Here is an 8,148-nt window from a genome sequence, read left to right as displayed (position 1 = left end):
CATATGTCACAGTATTAAACATAAGTTGGTAATTGGGAGAGTGACCTACCTGTTGTGATGGTCTAATTATGTGGTGATAATGATGTAAACAATGAGGCCAGGGACGACAGGTGTGTGTCTGAGAGAGAGAGAGAGAGAGAGAGAGAGAGAGAACGACACACAACACGTGGGTACTAACCAGGTATGACTATAAATACACCTGTAATAACCACTAACCAGGTGTTGTCAATAGTGAGGGCCGTCTGCACCCTTAGGGATGAGTGATGGGAGGAAGGAAGAGAGGTAAAGGCGGAAGGGAGAAGGAGGAAGGGGGATCAACAAGGAGGAATGGAGGGGCGTGTCGGAGGGAGAAAAGAAAAGGTAGGGGAAAGAGACGGAGGATGAGAGAAAAGGGGAGAGGAGAAGACGAGAGGGAAGGAAGGGGTAATGAAGGAAGGAGGGAGGAAGCGAGAGGGTGATGTAGAAGGAGGAAGGGAAGGAAAGAAAGGAAGGAAGGACAGGAGGGAGTAATAAGGAGGAAGGGAGGACAGGGAGGAGTAATAAAGAGGTAGTTGGTAGGGAGTGTATGTGTGTCACTAGACTGAGAACAACTACCCCCACCAGTCTCCACCACCACCACCTCCAGTACTACCACCACCACTACTACCACCATTACTACCACCATTACTACCACCACTACTACCACCATTACTACCACCACCACCTCCTTCACTACTACCACCACCACCACCAGTACTACCACCACTACTACCACCATTACTACCACCACCACCTCCTGCGCTACCACTACCACCACCATTACTACCACCAATTACTACCACCATTACTACCACCACCTCAATCTCCCTTCACTACACACTTCACCACCACCACTACCAGTACTACCACCACTAATACCTCACCATTACTACCACCACCACCTCCTGCGCTACCACCACCACCACCAGTCTCCACCACCACCCAGTACTACCACCACCACACTAATACCACCATTATCACCACCATTACTACCACCACCACCTTCTTCACTACCACCACCTCCTTCCACTACTACCACACCACCACCACCAGTACTACCAATCACTACTACACACCATTACTACCACCACCACCTCCTGGCGTACCACTACTAATACCACCGTCCCACCACCACCTCCAAGTACCACACACCACCACACTACTCACACCACTACCACCACCATCACCTTCACTACCACCACCACCACCAGCACACCACCACTACTACCACCACCACCACCACCACCACCACCTCCTGCCACCACTACCACCACTGACTCCACCACCACAGTACTACCACCCACCACCACCTCACCACCTCACTCACCACCACCACCACCACCACCACCACCACCACCACCTCCCCTGCGCCACTACACCACCACCAGTCTCCACCACCACCTCCAGCACTACCACCACCACTACTACCACCACTACTACCACCACATTACCACCACCACCTCTTCACTACTACCACCACCACCACCAGTACTACCACCACTACTACCACCATTACTACCACCACCACCACCTCCGCTACCATTCCCACCACCAGTCTCCACCACCACCTCCTGCGCCACCACCACCACCAGTCTCCACCACCACCTCCTTCACTACATTTCACCACCACCACTACCAGTACTACCCACCATTACTACCACCTCCTCCTGCGCTACTACCACTACCACCACAGCCACCACCATCTTCACATTACTACCACCACCACCACCACTACTACCACCACTACTACCACTATTACTACCACCACCACCACTCCTACATTCACCACACCACCATTTCCTTCACGCGACGAAATCAGCATAAGACGTATAATTTGGTGAAACCCACTGAGATGCTGGCTTGTGTGCGTTGATTGACTCGTCCACCGTAAGTTAGCTTAGTATTGTCCTCCACGTCGCAAGTTTAAAAGATTAGCTTTGTGGGTTAGGGTTAGGTGGATTTAGATTTGGTTAGCTTAGGTTAGGTTAGGTAGGGCTAGGGAGCGATCCAAGCTGACGTAATGATAGTCAAGAACCAATTATGGGTTATGGGACCAATCAGCCCGCGTCATGCCCCCATACTCGTGGATCCGACAAATCATTGAAGGGCGATGGCTGACATTGCTACCAGACGATACAGTATCTGTCTATCTATCTATCTATCTATCTATATATCTAACTATCTAACATCTAACTATCTAACTATCTATCTATCTAACTATCTATCTATCTATCTAGCACGATAATCCCCCGCCAAATCCAAGCAAGTCGGAATTCGGTCATCAATCTGAGAAATTTCCCAGGTTTTTTCTACTAATAATATCACGCCTTAGACACCTCCTCAGTTACTCCAAGCAGAACTCAGTCGAATGTGAATTGTCTTTTAATAATCTCTGTACGTGAAAGTTAAGGTTATTTAGTATTTAACACAAGGAAAAATAAGTCTGTCTGTATGTCATATAAGTCCAAAATGAACGTGTGTTGTTAATTCGCAAAGGATGAGTTAATTGTGTCATATTGTTAACATCGGCAAGCAAGCAAGCAAGCAAGCAAGCACACACCTCGTTCATACAAATACTATTATATACTGTATATCTCATTAACCTCTACAACGACCAACACATTATTATCAACACTGCTTTATTATAAATTGATGTGTACCTGTAATGCCAGGTGCTGGAGAGTGTAATTATCTCCACACACACACACACACACACACACACACACGCACACACACACACATCAAGTCTCTCGTATAACGGATGTTCTCCATATTGCACCTAAAGACACTATAACCCACATCATTGTGTTATGGTGTGATGGTGGTGAGACGTGATGGTGGTGTGCCGTGATGGTGGTGGTGCCGTGATGGTGGTGGAGACGTGATGGTGGTGGTGCCGTGATGGTGGTGGTGCTGTGATGGTGGTGGAGGCGTGATGGTTGGAGACGTGATGGTGGTGGTGCCGTGATGGTGGTGGTGCCGTGATGGTGGTGGTGCCGTGATGGTGGTGGAGACGTGATGGTGGTGGTGCCGTGATGGTGGTGGAGACGATGGTGGTGGAAGCGATGGTAGGAGACGTGATGGTGGTGGTGCGAGGTGGTGGTGACGTGATGGTGGTGGTGCCGTGATGGTGGTGGAGACGTGATGGTGGTGGTGCCGTGATGGTGGTGGAGACGTGATGGTAGCCGTGATGGTGGTGGAGACGATGGTGGTGGTGCCGTGATGGTGGTGAAGCCGTGATGGTGGTGGAGACGTGATGGTGGTGGTGCCGTGATGGTGGTGGTGCCGTGATGGTGTGGTGCGTGATGGTGGAAGTGAATAGCGGTGGTTTGATATAGAAGCGATAGTACAGGTATAGATACAGGTACAGGTATAGGTTAATTACAGGTATAAGGAAAAGGTTAGTTACAGGTAGGTAGTTGTATGGTTAATTACAGGTATAGGTAAAGGTTAGTTACAGGTATATGTAGTTACAGGTATGTAGTTACAGGGTAGTGTTAGTTATGTATAGGTACAGGTAAAAGGTTAGTTACAGGTATAAGTACAGGTGAAGCTAGTTACAGGTATAGGTAGTTAAGGTATAAGTTAATTACAGGTATAGGTGTTGTTATGTATAGATACAAGTGGTGATGTAGGTACAGTAATAGATTCAGGTGTAAGTACAGGTAGGCTACAATTTCGATACAGATATTACAAAAAGAATTACAATAACAAATAAACACAATTTAACAACAACAAACAATATATATCACTGTGTCACATCAACTTCAAACAACGACAACATACATACATACATACATACATACAATACATACATACATACCATTACTACGTTTACTTCTCTGTATTAATTCATCAATATTAATGCTGGATTATGGAGTGTTTTGTTAGTGGTGTTAAGTGTTAGCTCAGTGAGTTATAAGTTATTATTCAGAAGTATGTGCTTATATCGCCCTTAATACCTGCATCTATTACGAGTTGAAGATGGAAAAAGTTAATACGAACCATGAACTATTTTTTTAATATGTTTTAAAAGGAAGATCTAATTAATATTGCTCTGGAGAATAGACTCTGAAGTAGAGAGTAAATTATTTATAACTCCACTTTTAATATTTATGACAAAACAAGAAACTGTTCGTGAATATTTTGAGTTATTTTAACTTATTTATGACATTTGTTTATGTTGAAATTTGAGAGGAATTAATATTGCTGTACATAACACTTGAGGCTATAACATAATTTGACTGAAAGAGAATTGAGAGAGAGAGAGAGAGAGAGAGAGAGAGAGAGAGAGAGAGAGAGAGAGAGAGAGAGAGAGAGAGAGAGAGAGAGAGAGAGAGAGAGAGAGAGGTTAAGTTAGAAATGCATACTTCACATCATCTTCACTCTGACATCTTTTCTGGTATTTGTTAACGAGAGACGTGTCCTGTCTCTGCCTTGAGCGATATGTGACATAGATATGAAGGTGAGACAGAAAGAGAGAAAGAGAGAGAGAGACATGCAAGTGACATTATTGTGAGATATAAACATGAGTCATCGTTATTAAGACACGGTTGTAAATTTTATATTCAACAAAGTATGAGGAAATTTATTGTATGTTGAAGTTTATTTTTAATGACGATAATAAAATGAATCCAATTATTATTATTATTATTTTGACAATGATTAAAATTAAAACAAAATGTTTATCTCATGTTTTAAAATATCTATTGTTTATTTAAAGCAAAGTGAAAATATATATATTTCAGTTTCGGTGATATTTCAAACTGAGAAAATCCAATAAAATGTTTCCAGGAATTAATATTAATCGATTAGTTCCATAAACATAAGATATATATAAAACAAATAAAACTTACGACGGTGAAATCTAAGTAATGTTGCGTTAGAGTGTTGATGGGGGTGATGGTGATAGGGTGGTTAGGGATGATGGTGATAATGGTGGTGGGTGGAGATGATGGTGATGATGGTGGTGGGTGGAGATGAGGGTGATAATGGTGGTGGGTGGAGATGATGGTGATAATGGTGGTGGTGGAGATGATGGTGATAATAGTGGGTGGAGATGATGGTGATAATGGTGGTGTGTGGAGATGATGGTGATAATGGTGTGGTGGAGATGAGGGTGATGATGGTGGTGGGTGGGGATGATGGTGATAATGGTGGTGGGTGGAGATGAGGGATGATGATGGTGGGTGATGATGGTGATAATGGTGGTGGTGGAGATGATGGTGATGATGGTGGTGGGTGAGATGATGGTGATGATGGTAGGTGTAGATGATGGTGATAATGGTGGGTATGATGGTGATAATGGTGGTGGGTGGAGATGATGGTGATAATGGTGGTGGGTGGAGATGATGGTGATAATGGTGGTGGGTGAGATGAGGGGATAATGGTGGTGGGTGTAGATGATGGTGATAATGGTGGTGGTGGAGATGATGGTGATAATGGTGGTGGGTGGAGATGAGGGTGATAATGGTGGTGTGGGTGGAGATGATGGTGATAATGGTGGTGGGTGGAGATGATGGTGATAATGGTGGGTGGAGATGATGGATAATGGTGGTGGGTGGAGATGAGGGTGATAATGGTGGTGGGGAGATGATGGTGGTGATAGTGGTGGGTGGAGATGAGGGTGATAATGGTGGTGGGTGGAGATGATGGTGAAATGGTAGGGTGGAGATGAGGGGTGATAATGGTGGTGGGTGGAGATGATGGGATAATGGTGGTGGGTGGAGATGATGGTGATAATGGTGGGTGGAGATGATGGTGGTGATAGTGGTGGGTGGAGATGAGGGTGATAATGGTGGTGAGGATGATGGTGATAATGGTGGGTGGAGATGAGGGTGATAATGGTGGTGGGTGGAGATGATGGTGATGATGGTGGGTGGAGATGGAGGGTGATAATGGTGGTGGGTGGAGATGATGATGGTGATAATGGTGGTGGGTGGAGATGATGGTGGTGATAGTGGTGGGTGGAGATGATGGTGATAATGGTGGTGGGTGGAGATGAGGTGATAATGGTGGTGGGTGGAGATGAGGGGGATAATGGTGGGGGTGGAGATGAGGGTGATACGGTGGGTGGAGATGATGATGGTGATAATGGTGGTGGGTGGAATGGGGGTGGTGATAGTGGTGGGTGGAATGATAGTGATAATGGTGGTGGGTGGAATGATGGTGATAATGGTGGTGGGTGGAGATGATGGTGATAATGGTGGTGGGTGGAGATGATGGTGATAATTGTGGTGATAGTGGTGGTGGAGGATCGTCAGGGGGGGGGGTACAGTATTTATCCTCAAGGCGTCATGACTCACCAATTCTATCTTATTATTATCATCTTCTGCATCATCCACCTTTTATCTGTCTACCGTAAACACATAACATCTTTACTGACTCCTGCCTCTCTCCCTTCTCTCTCTCTCTCTCTCTCTCTCAGAAATTCCTTTTATCTTTCAAAGTAAGAACAAATTTGTCTGATTCACTTTATTAATATCTAAGTAATACTACAACCAACACATGCAAATTAGTGTACCTGAATTTAGATCTAATTATTTACCTGTAATATTTCTGAATTATGTTGACGGTGTATTCCCCTCTTATCCTTTCCTCCCTCACCCACAGTACCTCTCTTCCTTCCCTCACCTACTTCTCTTCCTTCCCTCATCTTCTTCTACCAACGATAACCACAACACAGGAGAGATAACCTCTTCAGGATGATCCCGCCCTCCCTCAACCCCCTGGCGTGTTATTCTACTGAAGGAAATCTGCTCTCACATTCTGTTTTCTTCCTACCTCCTCCTCATCCTCTTGCCCTCGTCGTGCTTGGGTTACTTAACAGTACATCACCCGCCCGCCACCACCATAAGCTGCAAGGTGTTCTACTGGAAGAGGCGCTGTAGGAGGGGTAATGGTGACAGATGGCCCCCCCCCCCCCCCCCCCCCCCCCCCCCCCCCCCCCCCCCTCTCTCTCTCTGGTTACTATTCTGTACCATACCTGATTTTACCTGTGCATGAACCATAATCATACCTGTACATGTACGTACACCTGTATTAATGAGTAATATAACCTCTACATTTACCTATATACCATATGAACACCTGAACACCACATTTGAACACTTGGACATGTACCATAAATGAACTTGAACACTTGAACATATATAGTTATGAACACTTGAAAACTATACCTGAACAAATTTAAACCCTAAACACCATATGTGAACAAATTTGAACACTTGAACACCACATACGAGCAAGCAAGGATGAACACTATATGAACAAACTTGAACACCTGTATACCAAACCTAATCAAGCATAAACAACATAATTGAACAAGCTTTAAAAAATATAGAACACAATTTTAAACCCTCTCCTCCATCAAGAACACACATTGGAAGCTAAATGAACACTGATGAGATAATGAACACCACCTCTGTAAGAAACACAATTACTATGCGAGAAAAGAATTTCAACACAGCGTTCGTGGATTCACCTGGATACTAATGGTTATATAACTCAATATTTACTCAGGGGTAAAACAAAAATAATTCTTTTCATTTCGTTTAAAAAAAAACAACAAAAACACATCGGGTAGGATTTTTTTGGTTAATTATTCGTTTGTTTTGGTTTTGTATGGTAGAAGAGGAGATCTCCATAAGCCAGCCCATGCTAATGACATAACCAAATCAATGTTATGGGCAGGTATAGCCTCCATTTTCACCTACTTAGCCCTAAAGGGAGTATCCACGGCTGATTTTGAGAACAAGATTTAGTTATTTTGGGTTTTCTAGAACGCGGAATGATACACAGAGAGACGGATTGATCGTTCTTGCACATGACGTCAGCACCTAGTGACTCACCTTCCAGCTGAGTAGGTGTACAGAGAGGTGTTTCTTACAGTATCCAGAGCGTTGTGTCCCAGCACCGTGTCTGGCCTGGCTTATATAGTCTCTGCCTCTCCTCTGCCGCCTACTGCTGCTGCTACGTCACACACACACACACACACACACACACACACACACACACACACACACACACACACACACACACACACACACACACAAACAATATATACTCAGTATTCACTCACACCCAAACATGTACAAAAAACTACCAAGTTATATATACACCTAGATAAGA

General features: G+C 44.5%; 1 protein-coding gene across 1 annotated transcript in view; it reads right to left on the bottom strand.

Moving 5' to 3' along the window:
- The window catches only part of LOC121859881, a 13,850-nt gene extending 5,935 nt beyond the window's left edge, over window positions 1–7,915 (bottom strand). The window contains exon 1 of the mRNA XM_042356839.1: window positions 7,869–7,915. The gene's annotated coding sequence lies outside the window, so the exon portion shown is untranslated. The remainder of the gene's footprint in view (window positions 1–7,868) is intronic.
- Window positions 7,916–8,148: the final 233 nt, after the last annotated feature.

Source organism: Homarus americanus, unplaced genomic scaffold, assembly GCF_018991925.1.
Source record: "Homarus americanus isolate GMGI-L3 unplaced genomic scaffold, GMGI_Hamer_2.0 scaffold31564, whole genome shotgun sequence".
Classification (NCBI taxonomy): domain Eukaryota; kingdom Metazoa; phylum Arthropoda; class Malacostraca; order Decapoda; family Nephropidae; genus Homarus; species Homarus americanus.
The sequence above is the reverse complement of the archived record's forward strand: the minus strand, read 5'-3'. Positions and strand labels throughout refer to the sequence as shown.